The sequence below is a fragment of the Abramis brama genome (genome assembly GCF_963993115.1).
Source record: "Abramis brama genome assembly, chromosome: 18".
NCBI classification, from domain to species: Eukaryota; Metazoa; Chordata; class Actinopteri; order Cypriniformes; family Leuciscidae; genus Abramis; species Abramis brama.
In genome coordinates, this window is record NC_139980.1 from 10,234,871 (window position 1) to 10,252,579 (window position 17,709).

Below are 17,709 nucleotides of genomic sequence, written 5' to 3' on the forward strand. Positions count from 1 at the left end.
TATGTAGGTTCACCAGCAGCATGGAAATTCATAAGCTAGTCTTTTCAACAGGGAACACCTTTTCAATAACAAGCTCGATGATAAGAAGTTGCATTGGCCACTATCAGTGCTTATTCATTCTATCGTTTACATCACACAACTTCAATTCAGTGATTCATCATGCTCTACCTCACAAAAACAGACTCACGACCTACTTTTACCTGTCAAACACGTGAACGATGAAAGAACTGCAAGTGTCCACATTACAGTATTTCTATTGAAATACATGAATGTCACATTCCTCTCTTGCTGGAAATCTATCTCAAACTGTGTTTTGGACTGTGGTAGCTGTTCATAACAGCTTAAGGGGGTCAAAGCTGGTCCTGTGCTTGACTTGAATCTCTTCATCTCTTTCATCAGTACTTCACTGTCTTGATAGCACCTAATACATGTGCCTTCATAACCCACTTACCATGACTTTGGCCTCATTTCTCTCTAAATCACCTGCTCTTGTTCGATCTCTATTCTCGTCCCTGGCTGTCCTACTTCCTGCAAGCACTCCTAGCTAATTGTATTATCATTTGTCAAATTTGAATTATTCAAGCATTATTGAATGCACAGTTATAAGGTCAAGATGATTTTTCAATATGTCTGGTTGTGCTACTTTCTGTTGGTTTCTCATTCACTGGAAAGGCTGCTGCGCTTGTCAGGCCAAATTTCCTTTTCTCTCTGCTGTTTCAGTATGAGTTACAGGAAGATACAGGTAGTTCATGCAGCCCAAGCACAGATGAAATGATAAAAGGCTAATTTTGATGGTTTAGAAGCTCACACGCAGTGGCAGCTTTAGCAGCAGTGTCTTGAGCATCTCAGTGATGTACAGCTGTGGCTCATATCCTGTCCTGATGTGGTTTAAGGGGTACACCATGTTTTAACAGAGGCATCTAATTCAATTGCTCAGTAACACAGTTGCCAAGGCTCCATCAGCTTTTGTCTTGCCCTTTATTACCTTCCTTTTCCTCGCTGCTCTTTCCTCTTCCTTCTCTTAATCATTATTTGATAGTGAACTATTGAAAAAGCTAGTTTGTCAAGTTCATTTAAAATATCTCTATACTGTACAGTAAAGCTAACCTTTTGAGGAAGTTGTTCATTCTTATAATTCTATCTATATTTGAAAAGTTATACTGTCTACTTCAATAATTATGATAAAGAAAAATACACAATTGAAAAAGTTTCACTAAAATGAAGCAGACATCCCTACACATATTTAATATGAACTGATTCACTAAAATGAAGCAGACATCCCTACACATATTTAATATGAACTGATTCACTAAAATGAAGCAGACATCCCTACACATATTTAATATGAACTGATTCACTAAAATGAATCAGAATGTTTCTAGCTACAAAATAGTTTAACTCTATCCTGACCAGTGTTTTTTTTAAAGTTGCCAGCCAACGCCATAATTATTTTTCATTTTCACAATAAAAAATAAATAAATTCTAGCTTCATTGATTCTTTTTTTTTTTAATCAACACTTGAATGTGTGTAAGTTTAATACTAATAATAATAAAGTAACATTTTGAACAAAAAGACTATGTTTTTTATCAAAGACTATGTCTGGATCGGATGTCTATGTCTGATTCACAAGAATAAATCAGTCAATACAGGATCCGTTGGTCAGGGTAAAACAATTTGGTTAGTATTTTGGAGAGGTGCCCGCAGTTAAATTAATATAATTTAGGAAAGACCCAGAGGGGCACAAAAATCCCCTCAGTCTTTAAAAACTGTAAACCACCAGTCAGTGATTACGCAAGCAGCCTATTATTTTAATGAAGATTATATTCATTTATATATAAAATGGCAAAACAAAATTCTGGTAGCCTACAAGTTCAGGCATTTTCAGTTGAACACTGACTTCATAAAAACCCTTTGAAATGACTCTCTCAAAACACTGTGCAATAATAGTTATGATAACGATTATGCTGTGGTTGTCAGCTTAAGTCAAGTGACGTTACTGTAGAGTCCCAGTCCACGGAGGTGTGTGTGTGTAAGGGTTTCACACGCACCACAGGTTAACACAACTCTGTTATTCACCTACGCACAGCGTACTTCCGATGACACACACGTGCAAACCCCCATTCAGAGAGTGACCTTGGCAGTCCAGACAGAAACACACACACCTCAGGCATCTCATCGACGTCAGTGCCATCCTTATGCTGAAAAGAAGAAGAGAGTTAGTGAAGGCCAGTTGGTTATATTCTATTGAATGATTCAAAAAGTGCCTAGTTTTTCTATGAAAATGTGTTTCACAACTCATTTGACATAAAATGGTGAATCAAAGTAGTAACAAAACTGCTTATTGTACAAAAAGCAAATGACTTTGAGAAGAATGAAATCAAAATTTTACATATTTGATACAGCACTACAAAAAAAGTATAAAACATTCAAATACTGACATGTATGGACAGCTTGCGCTCTGAATGTTTGTATTGCAATGGCATGTCTGTCTGCATGAGTCTGTGTATGAACACTATGTGCGAGAAAGAGAGCTTATTTTTCACTAACAGTTTTTGTCTGTCTAGTCCACATGTGTAGAAGCCGTTATGTGTGAGTGCAGCAGTCTTAGACGTACGGTAAATGATATTGTCTGGTCTGAATGCTTACATAAACTAGATTTTGAGTCATCCATGACGTCTGCTGAGTCTCCTCCGTTGGCACACACATGCTTCTCAACATCTGAGAGTGCCGGCTGGGCTTCAGCAGTGTCTATCTTCATACAATAGAGGACATAGAGTTCAAATTAAGGATTTTATCTATTCAGATAAAACACTTCATAAGAAGATTCAGTTTTAGTACTGTGTACAAATCGATTAATGGGTAGCAACGGATAGTTTGGTTGTTAGGTTCATGCTGAGCTGTTGTTTCGATTAGTGTTGTTTCTAAAGAACTGCAGTGAAGATATTCAGGTCAGATATTTGACTTCAGTCTAATATACAATCTTACTAAAATATACTATATAATATACTTTTGCCAATTCATCTGAGCACTAAAATCAGTTCCTAGGATTTTTACATGTAAGTAGCATGTACGATTTTTTTGAAGTCACAGTTTCAATTTGATCGAAATACAGTAAAAAATATGATTATAATTCAAAACTATTTTATATTTTAAAATGTCATTAAATGTCATTTATTCCTGTGATGGCAAAGTTGAATTACTTACAGTCTTCTGTGTCACATTATCCTTCAGAAATCATTCTAATATGATGATTTGCTGCTCAAGAAACATTTTGTTATTTTTATCAATGTTGAAGACAGTTGTGATGCTTAATATTTTTTTATACACTTTTTTTTCTAGGATTCTTTGATGAATGGAAAGTTCAATTAGAAATAAAAATCTATAAAATCTGTATAATTTATTTTACTGTCACTTTGATCAGTTTAATCAATGCATCCTTGCTGAATGAAAATAAAAAAAATCTTGCTGACCCAAACTTCTGAACTGTAGTGCAGAATGTAGCTACGCATGTACAATGAATAAAAGTTTTCGCTCAGAAATTATAAGTAAATTTCACACACATACAGACACTCACACACACATTGGTACATGCTGTGAAAAAAAGACCCACAAAAATCATTGTCACCCCATCCTCCCAAGTTCAGGCTCATTATAGCTGAGTGATTCATTTTGCCTCATCACCAGTGCGGTAAATTCACAACTTTGCAGACACTGTTGTTTCCCATCACGACTTAGTTGGTCAGACCACCTGCATTTCTGGACCTACCACCCACTGCATGGCCCCTCCTTTCCTTTCACTGCCATTACGAGGGAAACTTTTTTTGTTCCACATTCGCCCCAATGCCACTTTTCTTACCTTATGTTTCTTTATTTAAAGTAAAATATTCTCTGAATATCCCACTGTGTCTGCCTTCAGTCCCGGCCACCCACATAGAAACTGCACTGTTAAAGACAAAGAATTAGACACAATTCATCATAGAGTGCTCGACAAGTGCAAATGACCTGAGCGGAGAAAGATGTGGAAAAAAACACACTCAGTGGGGTTTAATTTGACTCAATATCTGAGGAGAAAACACAAAGACCCGCGGGGAGCAGCTGGGATGTGAAAATGAAGAAGACAGACAGACTAATGGAAACTCTCCGACACTAAATGTGCCATTAGATGCTTATGTGGCTGTAGGTCTCTCTGTTATAAAAGCCAATTCTATGTGAATTAAGATATATGAAGCATGGATTTCACAAACACGCACGCACGCACGCACGCACACACACGCACACACACACACGCACACACACACACACACACACACATACACACATACACACACTTCCCTCTTTGACCTCAGTCTATGAACCTTTGAGTATTCTTTCACAATAAAGATACACAATGCATATAGTTCTTCATGTACTTCGGAAAAGTTCATTTTTTACCCAACTAGAAAATAAATAAATAAATAAACCGAGAACAACCAATGTTTCAGAGGTGCCTCAGTTCACTGCACTTTTTGACAGTTCACATCTGTTTAACAAAAAGGACACATCGAAGGATGTCAGTCCTCGGAAAGCTTGTGGTAGTCCATTTGCGACAAATGAATCATACATATGCATGATCACAGCAGACATTTTAGCATTTTTTTTTTTTTTTTTGGTATGGTCTTAACATACTGTGCCGAGGCTGATTTGTGTCTGACAGTGAGAGGACTCCTGAGTCTCAGCGGTGTCTCTGCACTGTCTTTCTCTGACAAATGGACTTTCTCTAGACGCTCTCTCATGCACACAGCAGACAGTAATGAGTATTATGCTCATGTACTCCAACACACAACCACACAAACCACACATACACACACACACAAGTCAAAGCCAGTCACGAGGAAGCATGGAAAAACATTAAAACACAGACATAACGTGATTAGTTACACCTAGTCTGTTAGCAGTGCCACAGGTTGATGTGCCGGGACTGCGTCTTTCGATTATCATAGTCAATTGTTTTGTGAATGTAGACATTTAAAAACCATGGTCAAGGTTTATCAAATAGCCATAACTACCATCACTGATAGAGTAAAGAAAAACAATTTTGCTTGTGATTTAGTTTTAGTCAACTGTCGTATGGTGTTAAATATTCACTTCCATTATCCTGGAAACAATTTAGATTTAGATTATTAAAAAGCAAGCAAATAGTTGATTGTTGTTTCATCAATCAAATGGTATATCATTGGTTTTGTGCAATAACAACAAATAATAGACACATAGGAATTATAATTAAGATTAAAAAGGAATTATGTGAACTATAGACCTACTTGACATACTACATTAACATAGCATACACATTGACTCACAGACAAGTAAAAGTTAGTTAAAAAATGAGTAACTCTACACCATGATACATGTCACGAAATCTAGGTATTAGCATGTCTAAAAAGTATACAATGACAATTTTTTACAATTCGTAACTATTTCAAGTTTTGGCGAATTGGTGGCGAATTTGTTAGATCTTATTTGTATGTTTTCGTATGATCTGCTTACGCACCACTATAAGGGTTAGGTTTAAGGGTGGACCTTCGTGCTTAGTTTTTTTTCTAAAAGGCAAACTTTTTGTGCAAATCAATTAATACGAAATCATTCGAAATCACCAAAAGTTACGTTTTCTCGTGAGACCAGGTTGGTTTGACGTCAGTATACCCATATCATATTATGCATTAGTAAGTAATATAGGCCTAATTATATTATATATGTTGTTTAGTATCTATTAGTACATATTTATATTAGTGTATTTTTAATGCTTCCTATATTAAGACTCATTTTTATTACTCTCTCTTCAACATCGCTCCATCCTGAAAGCGCCCTCCCCTCATCTCGCTCATTCCCTCTTGTTTATGACTCCCATCACATTTTCTCCCACAACCTCATTTTTAACCCACAACCCTCCACAATTAAATCTTCTTGCTCCGTCCCATCTCTCTCAGTCTCTGTCTCTCCGCAGCCGGAGCAGTAAAAGCTGGCTAGACGATCAACTCCTGAGGGCTGAAGCAAACGACAAGGGTGTCTGACACAGACCATTACTCAAATACGAGACTCACAAACCAAGCAAGATGTGTAGCATCTTATCCATCATTCCCATTTACAAAGAGAAGCAAATTAAAGAAATACAAAACAAAGTGTGTCCAGAGTGTGTGTCTATAAGATCATGTGTGAATGTTAAGCCCATTGGCACAACATGCTGTCTCTGATCATATCTTAATGTCAGTCATACAGATAACCTTTGACCGATCCTCGCAACACTATCATGAATTATCAAAACAGAGCTCTCAGACTGAAAGTGCTTGATGCATATCATGATTTTTGAGCACAAAATGCCTTAAAAGGAAAAATCTGCAATCATTTATCTACTCGCCCTCATTATGATAGCTTTGTGTGACAAACAAATTACAGTCATTATGAGAAAATCCTTCTTTTAAGTCATATATTTTCAATGTATCGGTTGATCTGGTTCACAAAACAAGCCTGGACAATTTGTTCATGAATAAGCCTGATTAGGGTGACAGCTCATATAGCTGAAATTTTAATAACTGAAATTAATTAAAAAAATTATATTACTTTTAGTTTCTTATATAGAAGGAATGGAATACAATGCATGAGTTGTAAATGCTTTTATACCATTTATTGAAGCTTGAAAGCTTTAGTCCCCATTCATAGAATAAAAGTGTGCAGCATATCACTATGAGGGTGGATAACAGGATTGACATTTTTCGGTGTCTAACTATATATAACTATATATACGTTAAAAACAGAAACAGAAAATGACTCTGCTTTATGTTTTTGGGTAGCATTAACAACATACACTACCGTTTAAAAAAAAGTTTGGGGTCAGTATTAAGCAAGGATGCATTAAATTGCTCAAAATTGACAATAATAACATTTGTAATGTTACAAATCCTTTCTATTTTAAATAAAGGTTGTTCTTTTGAACTGTATATCCATTAAAGAATCTTGAAGAAAAAATGTTAATAAAAAATATTAAGCAACTGTTTTCATCATTAATAATGATAATAAATGTTTCCAGAGGACCAGCTCAGCATATTCTAATGATTTCTGAAAGGATCATGTGACTGAAGGAGTAATGTTGCAAAAAAAAAAAAATCAGCTGTTTTAAAATATATTGAAATAGAGAACAATTATTTTCAATTGTATTAATATTTCACAGTATTGTTGTTTTATGCAGCCTTGGTGATCAAAAGAGACTTTTCTCAAAAACCAAAAAAATCACACAGGCTATATAGACGGTTATTGATATATTCACTTTTGCAGGCATCTCAGTCAAGCAGTATTTGCTCATTTGTGAATGTGTCTGATTGAGGAGCTAATCATTACAAACAGCTCTTCTGTTGATCTCCCATGGCTAAGAGAGCAATAAAGGGAACGGCATGACTATAAAATAAGTTTTTGTTCGTGCCTGCATGCATGTATATACTGTTCAAGAGGTCATCAAGAAAAGGTAAACAAGTTTATAAACAAGAATAGTGAAGATTACTGGCAAGTATGTTTGATTACTTCTTGTTTATTGTGACTTAATACTAATGCAGAATTAATACTAATGCAGAATTTCCACTGAACAATTGTAAATCTTTCTGGAATTTTCCAGTTAAGAGTCTCTTAAGGGAAGAGTGTGTAATTCCCATGCAGAAGCAGTTGTTTATTTAATTTAAAAAAAAAAAAAATTCTAGGGAAATTCGTTTCATACACCACTCTGTCACGTGTTGCAGCAAAACTCATAGTGAAAGCAAACAAGATAATCCCAGTGTTCAACATGTCAGTCTCTCCTTCTCACAATACATGCAATTATGCATGTAAGTCATGACAAATGCAACATAGATTATGAATGTTGTTTCTTTTAATATGTGGACAACAATCAGGCACACTTTTAAAGGATTAGTTCACCCAAAACTGAAAATTCTGTCATCATTTACTCATTCTCATGTCATTCCGAACCTGTATGGCTTCATTTCTTCTGTGGAACACAAAAGAAGATATTTTGAAGACTGTGCTGGTCGCTCTTTTCCATGCAGATACAATAAACAGGGACTGGAACTTTCAAAAAAGGAAAATAAGTAATACAAATATAGCCTACTTTTTTTTTTTTTTTTGCCTTCTCCTTGCAAAGGACCCCCTTCTTAAAACATTTTCATGCATAAAGATTTAAAGATGCATACTCTGAAAAATAAAAAAATATATAAATATGATCTGGAATATATATATATAAAAAATTCTCGCCCCTTTTAGTATGATGATGATTTAATTTAAGTAGACAAATTTATAAACCTGAAGAAAAACATGTCTATCAATACAATAAATTGTAATTATTCTCCTGATTTTCAGACCTGAGTAGAACAAAACAATGATAATGTAAAATTCTGTACATTTAAACATTTTATTTGATGGAAGTGGCTATTTGCATTAAGTTCAAACTAACTAAGTGTACATATGAGCTAACTGTACTAAATGTAAGTAGTTGTTTATTTATACTTAGTGCAAATAATGGCAGATAATATTTGCACTTCAGTGTATTGTACATAATAAAACAGTAAGCAATAACATGTTGAGTGTAAATTATTTAATAAAATCATTAAATGAATGTAATTTTTTGGGACAATAAAGTCCTCCCTATACCCCCTACCTGATAAACAGTATTATTAAATACCCGTTAGGCACTTTATTTCCACTTTTCGAATATTTTCTTCATCTTTATTTGAAATAAATGCTATTCCAATCTGATATGCTGTGGGAAAAGGGAGAAGAATGAGTTCGGAAAAATGACGGATTCGAACACGGGTCGATCATATCAAAAGTTACCGCCACCCGCCTTGTTCTCCACACCCATGCCTCTGTTATTAGCCAGGTTTTTGGTGATTTTGCCTGGCCTAACCAGACATTGGTGGGCGGAGTTAGTGTAAATAGCCTTTGCCAACAAGGTACAGACACTCCGTTTATTTTATTTTTACACAGTTGATATTGTGCTATATTCCAAGTCCTCTGAACTGAAGTAATATGTTAGCTTTGTGTGAGGAATAGTCAAGTTTTGGCAAATTGGTGGCGAATTTGTTAAATCTTATTTGTATGTTTTGGTATGATCTGCTTACGCACCACTATAAAGGTTAGGTTTAAGGGTGGACCTTCGTGCTTAGTTTTTTTTTCTAAAAGGCAAACTTTTTGTGAAAATCAATTCATGTGAAATCATTCGAAATCACCAACATAAAGTTAAGTTTTCTCGCGAGACCATGGTTTGACGTCAGTATACCCACATCGGATTATGCATTAGTTAGTAAGTTATATAATTATATTATATATGTTGTTTAGTATCTATTAGTACATATTTATATTAGTGTATTTTTAATGCTTCCTATATATTCCGGGTCCTCTGAACTGAAGTAATATGTTAGCTTTGTGTGAGGAATAGTCTTTGATGATACTTTTATGGTGCTTGTACATCTTTTTTAAAGCTAGGCTCCAGGCTCCATTTATTGCAATTGCAAGAAAAAAAAGAGCGACCAGCACATTCTTCAGAATTTCTCCTTTGCATTTTAAGACAGTCATACAGGTTTGGAATGAGTAAGCGATGATGGCATAATTTTCCATTTAAAACACTTTCTCAAAAACACAAAAGGTAAAACAAATAAAATAAACATCATAACACTGCATATACACTATCTTACAAAGTTTGCCACACTTTGGGGCAGATGCTATAAGACGGTTGGTGCTATTACCCCAATCCATCTTACGCTTCAGCTCTGTTCAGGTATGTGAGTGCAGTACTGCCCCGCTGAGCTCCCAGGACACAATACTGTACAAGCCTGGGGCACATTCCTCAATGTGTGTGTGTGTGTGTGTGTTTTGTGGTCCATTGTGATTCAGCCACCAACACGAGCACCCCCACCCACCCCACTTTTCTCTCCTCAAATCCTCAGCCCGCTGCAGTGTGTTGACATGCAGACAAATGCAAATAGAGTAAACATGTTTGAGTGTTTACATCTCAATGAGAAAAAACTAGCTCTCATCCTTTGTCAGAACAGAGGGGTGAAAAAGAAGCAGGCGAAAGAATTTCCAATAGCTGTTGAGATGCTAACGGTCCTGTGAGTGAGATAAACAGCGCGGAAGAATAGAGTTATCAGTGGATCTTAGCATTCACATAGGAAGTTTTGTGGGAAAAAGTAATTCAGCAGCATGACAAAATGTTTGTTCTGACAGTGATCCCTTATCAAGAACAAAAACAACAAGAACAACAGCATCTGCAGCTCTATACACACACTGTACCTCTGATGAGCTTAAAGCTAATTGTGAATGTAATGATAAGGTACAATGTGAAAAACTATTGGTATAATATATATTTTCAGATAAAATAAAGGTAACTAAAACATAGTTAGCTGAAATAGCTAAATTTGGGCACCTTATAGATAAAAAAAATAATAATTAAAAAAATGCTAAATGCGGACACTTAGCTTATGGAAACTCAGACAGTGTTAATATGAACTGAATTCGTTCACATTTCAAAGTGCTGTTGGATACTTTAAACAAGCATGTTAAAATGAACCAATGCCATTAATGTACTTATGGTCTATTACTCAATACTTGATTGTATCTTTTGTGGACAGATTGGACCCCCTCAGAGAGGTCAGCCTATCAGACGGAGAGGAGCCCTCTCCGTGGATCCCAATGAAAAGGCTTGAGATCCTTTGAGCATATTGACAGGCCTCTGCTGGGCAGCAAAGTTAGCTATTGTAGCATATGCTACGTTCAGATCCTTCTAGAAAGTCCCTTCTTACAGGAAATCATAATTACAATGTGCGTTTAAGTCATTACAGTTATAGTTGCTGGACAATTTATATTTCTCTATCGCTCTCATTTTCACTTCCCGACAAATATTTTTTGTGCTAATGCAACATAATGAAGAGCAAAGAAAGCTCATTAGGTGTGTAATGGATGTTATATCATGCAGTGTATTTTATCATTCTCATGATGTGGCTACAGAGAATGATGTGAAATGTAGTTGGGTTACTCAAGCCAGTCTCCTCATAAAAAGACTAATGTTTCTTACTAACTAAGTTTTACTGTCAGCACTAGCAGGTTATGATCATACAAATTTGTTTCTATTATGATTCTTTAATTGAACCTTTAATCCCCAACTCAGAATTTGATCATTCCGACATGACTTCAACACACCAACAGAACAGAATTAAAATGAAATTTAAATACCGATCAATTTAAAGTGATAGTTTACCCTAAAAAGTTTATAATGTTTATAGTGTCACATGATCCTTCAGAAATATGCTGATTTGCTGCTCAAGAAACATTTATTATTATTATTATCAATAAAACAGTTGTGCTGCTTAATATTTCTGCGAAAACAGTCATTATTTTCAGGATTTTTTATTATTATTTGAAACAGAAATCTTTTGGAACATTATAAATGTCACTACTTTCACTTTCGATCCATTTAATGCATTTTGCTGATTAAAAGTACCAATTTATTTACAAAAAATAAACCCCGACCCCAATATTTTTTAACGTCAATGTATCTTATTTTAAACTTATATTATTTTTAATTTAAAATTTTGTACGTCACTTTAGATGTCTGTCGCCATTGAGGCAAAGAGGACTTCACATTGCATTATGAATAAGGTGCTTGAATCAGACAGTGGCACACATCTTGATTTATCTATTAAAGCAGACACACATCAAGTGTAGGTAATTGTGTTAATGTGAGGGAGAGTGCGCACACATCAGCAGCATTAGAGGCAGACAGGCCCATAATCCATCTAAATCAGCCCATTCTATGTCCTGATGAGAACGCTGAATCCTTTCAACACTTCAAACACTTAACCTACATATTGCTAAAACTCTTTAACACTGTACCATTCACTTCACATTCTATACTGCATCTCTAATCCCTGTCCGCTCAGACCCCCCCTGCCTCACTGACTGCCCCCCTATAGGGAGGCTGTATTACCCCGGTACTGACCCGGCCTCCCACCAGCTCTGTTGTTACCCCTGTGTGAGTGACACCTCCCTGCTCATCTCCTGTCAACCACGCCTCTCCTGATGTGGATTCTTCATGTCAAGTGTCTGCTGGTTCAATTATAAACCTGCTCTATACAAATACACACAGATATTGAAAATGCATATTAAAGATATTAAATATCATAATCCCCCCTGAACCTGACAAATACACATGGCTACACACATTCATGCCCACCTCACACTAGGCTAACTAGGTGACAATTAGATGAAAGACCAGATTGGACGTGTCCTCAACAACATGTTAATAACTTAACATTGCGCTCTGCCGTCACCTCTGACGAGTGTATTGACGCTTCCTGTTGTGCAGCACCTGGGCCTTTTGTTATCAGACAACATAGTTAACACAGGCTTATTAGCGTTGACAGTCAGTGGAGAACTGGTGCTAGCATTAGCATTATAGACAAGACACTATCAGTAAACACCGCTACAAGAGTGGGAACTTTTTCACAGAGGTGAGAGGAAGCTTCTGTAAATCTGTTAAAATCAACATGTCTGCTTGAACTTTGAGGGAATAAAATCAAGAAAATGTAAAAACTAATGTAGGTTAAAACAAAACTGTCATACAGCCATTATGTGAAACACAGGATCTTAATTTAAACAAACAACCAACACCAGTTATTTTAATATTTCAGTTTTTACTGTATTTCTGATCAAATAAATTCAGCCTTGGTGAGCATGAGATATCTTTCAAAGCATTTAAAATTCTTACCGACCTCAAACTTAATATTCTCTCTTATAATATTATATAATAATATATATTGTCAATGTGCATTCATACCTTCAATATATTCTAAATATAATCTGTCTCTTCTCCCCTCCACTGTATGTCGTCCTTCTTTCTCAGAGTCTTTCTCTCTTCTTTCTGACACCTAGGCAAAGGCCAAAATATCATTGTAGTGCTTAATGTTGACAGAAAAAACATACATTAATACAGTTGCAGTTTCCTTTCATGCTCATTAAACACACACCAGAGGCCTTAGAAGACATCCACTCATTTAGGTGGCTCTGATGTGGTGAACAAAGCTGTGAAAGGTGTGTATTTGAGCATGCGAGTGTTAACGTTCCATAGCTTGCAATGGCCTGTCGAATGTCTGCGAATCAGCACCATCAGTTTCATATTTCAGCAAAGGCCTACTGTCATCATTCCTCTTATCATATATTCATACCAGCTCATAATCACGCAGGGCCCACCGCCAGCATACCTGCACAGACTAACGCATGAGCGTGGACGAAAGACGGATGGGGGGATTTGAGAAAGTTATCAGATGCAAAACAGGCCATAGAAGATGTGAATTCTGTCATCATTTCCTCACCCTCATGTCCTTCAAAACCTGTATGACTTATTTTCTTTTGTGCAAGTCAAAATGAGATATTTATAGCAGATGCTGGGAAAGTGAATGGAGACCACAGCTGTCAAGCTAGATTTTCAAGGCAAGATTAGTGAATAACAACTAAAATTCCTCAGTCAAAACTACTGTATGACTTCATAGACTTGGGGAAATAGTACATGCAGTTTAAACTACTTTTATGATGCTTTTAATGTGCTTTTGTGTCACTTTAGGAGCTTGACACCACTTTTGATTAAAATGTAAAAGAACAGCATGAATGTTCTTCAAAGAGTCTCATTTTACATTCCCCAGAAGAAAAAATGTCACACATGCTTGAAACAGTAATATTTTAGTATGACTTTTTATTTTTACTATTTCTTATTATTATTAAAATTATTTATTTTAATTTTAGTTTAGGTTTTAAGTGATTTTGTTATGTGATTTTTTTTGCATGTCTGTTTTAGTAACATTAGCTCTGTTTTAGTAATTTTAGTAATTCAACTAAGTATTTTACCAAGGCAACATTTCTAATTGTCATTTAAGTTTTTAATCTAATATTTACTCTTTATTTGATTTTAGCTTTCTTTCAACTACTGAAAATATTTTTACTAGTAGTTTTAGTCAATAACAAAACAGGAGGGTGAGTAAATGATGAAATAAATTTCATTTGTAGGCAAACTATTCCTTTAAATTTGCTTTTCTCTTTTAACAATACACACACAAACAATCAAGAATATTTAGTAGGAGAGAGACACAAATATTCATTATGAGATGCAGATGAGTGCATGTTCAAAAACAAGGTTAGACTTTGATCTTCTATACCTGATGAGACGAAAACCTCAAAACGCTTCAGCACAATGACATTAAACACGAACGCTGCAAGATCAAACATTAGGAAGACTTCAGAGAGAAAAGCACTTAGGCAGTGTGTTAATTACTCTCATACAGTCTGACATTAACATTTCATAAGCATAGAACTCATACACTTGCACACACTAGCAATGATAATTGTATGTACGTGTAATCAGAGTGGGGTTAGATATGTGTAGGGTGTTGGGGGCAGGGTCAATGGCTTCTTTGAGATGTCAGCATCCCTCAATGACACACACTACCCCCGACTACTTCTGAGGGACCAAGACAAGTCAGAACATGCTGAAGACACCAAAGCACACCCACACACTCTGTGATGCACTTACTGTATGCACGCTTGCCATCGGAAAAAAACAAGCGATGTAGAGTTCCTACACTAAAGGAATAGTTCTATGGAACACAATGTTTTTTTTTTTCTTCTTTTTTTCTATGCAATGAGGTCCAATGTTATTTTGGACCCTTTGGACTTTCATTGTGTGGTCGTTTAAAATATCTTCTTTTGTATTCCACAGAAGAAAGAGAGTCATACAATTTTAGAATGGGTGAATAAATGATGACAGAATGTTCATTTTGGGTGAAGTACTCCTGATGTTTGGCATCAATTGAACATATTGAAGAGTGCACTAAATAGAGCTGTTCAGTCCTGACATCAAATTGGAAGGATAATTCGCTTTGGGTTCCCTCAGGAATCTCTATTGTTTTATTGGTGGTTGTAGTCCTTAAGCAACAAAACTTAGATTTGAGGTATGACGGTCACTGTGTGCTAATCATGTTGTAGAACAAAATGTGAAAGTCTGTTAAAGTAGTGTTAACTACAGACCTTATTGTGCTCATAAATCGAAAACCACTATTTCAAAAAATCAGTCTAAATTCCAGAGGGAACCCCAGGCTCTGAAGTGCTAATACTCCTACAGTTTGCAGGACTGCAAGCTGAACAGGACCATTAAATATTTGAGAGATAAATGGTCTCTGTTCTCTTGCTCTTGAGCTTCTGGATGAAGACAAAAAACACTCCCCGACTAAAGCAATCACAGATCTTTTGGCTGTACACTGAGTCTCATAACCGCTTGTCATGTAAACACACGGTTGAATGTCAAACATTTTGACTTTTGACGTGTAATGGTCATTCTATCCAGCAAGCTAGCACAATAAGCTCTGATTCATCATAGAAATATGCCGTTTTGCCAACAGATTTAGGAAAATAGAGATGGTGAGAACATAAAACTGAAAGCAATACAATACAATAAACACTATCATGCATATAAATTTTTATGAGAAATAAAATATGAAAATGACAACTAGTAATTTCCATGAGAAAAATACTATCGAGGTATGAGCTCTGTCTGTTACTGAAAGAGGACATTCGTGTATCTGTTTTTCGAAACCTTTTAGAAACCAACCAAAGCTGGTATAGGGGAGAGTGGGGTGAGTTGTGCCAGTTTTTACTCAAAGTGACTTTAAAGTGAGGCCATGGCAGTAATGCCTTCAACTTAAGGATCTACATATATTTCAGGATGTGGTGCATCCCTGAGAACAATAACTTTGGATCTGAAATAAATTGTTCCAGAAATATAGCTCTTGGAAAAAAAGTGGTCTCATGGCACAACTTGCCCCTGGTGCGGGGGAAGTTGTGCCTTTGGGGGAATACATTGGGGGTAAATTGTGCCAGTGATTTCTGAAGTAAAACAGAACATTTGAATGTTATGAACCATACTGCTATATGAAAGCAAGATAAATTCAATACAAAATTACTAATTTAAGGTTTATTTAGATATTGTCACCCTGGAATACCATAGCATGCGTTTCTCCTACTATGGTAAATTGCATAGGGATTTTGTATTGAACATAACTCTGGATCACAGTGTCATAGAGACAAGGGGGCGGGCTCATTTTACTCAGACGACCAATAAGTCTCTCAGGATCATTGTGAAGCTATCAAGCTACACCCTAGCAACCATTTAGAGCACCATAGCAACACAATATATGATATTTGTGAATCATTTCAGGCAAAGAGGCTTTGGCAATAGATGCCTGTTGACATAGCGCTGTCTGTCAATTATGTAACATATAAGAATAAAGTGACTAGGCTAATTTCTAAACATCCTATTGTGACATAGGCCACTTAAAAACGGAATAAAACTTCTCTTTAATAACATAGAGCAAACTCAAAACTGAAATCAGTGTTAGCTAAATTAAACAAATAACAGGCAGGCCCAAGTAAAACAATGATGAGGCATGCCCATCTCCTCACTTCTCAAGATTATCCCCTGTGAGTATGTAGGTCTAGGTGGTCTGGATCTGGCACAACTTAACCCAGGCCCTTTGGCACAAATCACCCCAGACCCACAAGTTTGAAAAACTAGCATGATCCAGCAGTTAAGAGCTAACATCATGCTAACTGTATAGACTCATTGTGTAGACTACTAAAGCACTAAAACATGTGTGAAATGTTTTCAAACTTGTCTACAATTGTTCAGACACTACAATCAAAAAACCTTAATCATAGAAATTTTACTTTGAAAGGGAAAAAACAGTTTTTTGCACTAAAATATGCTTAACTCTCATGCCATGTGTCTCTCTTCTTTGGAGGACGAGTAAAAGTGATTGCTTTTCAAAATTATGTGGTCAAATGACCAATTTCTTCTATGGTTTTCCAGAAACAAGGGTGGAACTACTTCCCCCCCTGGCACAAATCACCCCACTCTCCCCTATATATATATATATATATATATATATTTTTTTTTTTTTTTTTTTTTACCGTGAATTTATATGCATTTAGTCGTTTTTTTTTATACATTTATTACTCAGAGAGAGAGAGAGAGAGAGAGAGAGAGAGAGAGAGAGAGAGAGAGAGAGAGAGAGAGAGAGAGAGAGAGTCATTTATTTACTTACAGGTCCTGGGGCGAGTCTATGGGGATGCTGATCAATAGCTTATTCTCATCGGCTAGGCTAAAGAAAAACAACACACACTTTGCAAGTGACACGTTAAGCGCTTAGAGATCATTGAGACAAGATAACATTCTCATTACACGCGTTTGAAGTCACATTTACAACTGACCGATATCAGCAATCACAGGACTAAACTCCATTCAAAACCTCCAGGTTTAATCATATCTACAGGCTATGTTGCTGGTTTTGTAAAACAACATCTAATTTTCCTCCTCAGCAGCGTCTTTTAGGGCAGGTTTTGCCTCCAGGTTTAATCATATCTACAGGCTATATGGCTAGTTTTGTAAAACAACATCTCATTTTCCTCCCCAGCAGCGTTTTGCAGAAGCGACTGTCAGTTTACACGGGTATTCTTTCTCTTTTTTTCAGTTCTAAACAGCTCGCGCATACACGTGAAGGAGTGGGCGGGGCGAGGGAATGTGACCGTTTGTCTGCAGTAGCCAATCAGAGCCGAGTGCATCTGTGGCTGTATAAATAAACCCAAGCTCCCGT

At 36.2% G+C, this 17,709-nt stretch overlaps 1 long non-coding RNA gene across 2 annotated transcripts; it reads right to left on the reverse strand.

The window, feature by feature from the left end:
* Positions 1 to 1,788: 1,788 nt before the first annotated feature.
* LOC311068387 lies at positions 1,789 to 17,576 on the reverse strand. Of its 2 annotated transcripts, XR_014603367.1 has the most exons (5): positions 17,327 to 17,576; positions 17,161 to 17,217; positions 12,849 to 12,939; positions 2,648 to 2,753; positions 1,789 to 2,199 (listed from the first exon to the last, which is right to left on the reverse strand). It is a non-coding gene; the product is annotated as an uncharacterized lncRNA (long non-coding RNA). The 2 variants fall into 2 exon arrangements; XR_014603368.1 differs by having other exon boundaries at positions 17,161 to 17,576.
* Between the last annotated feature and the right edge of the window lie 133 nt (positions 17,577 to 17,709).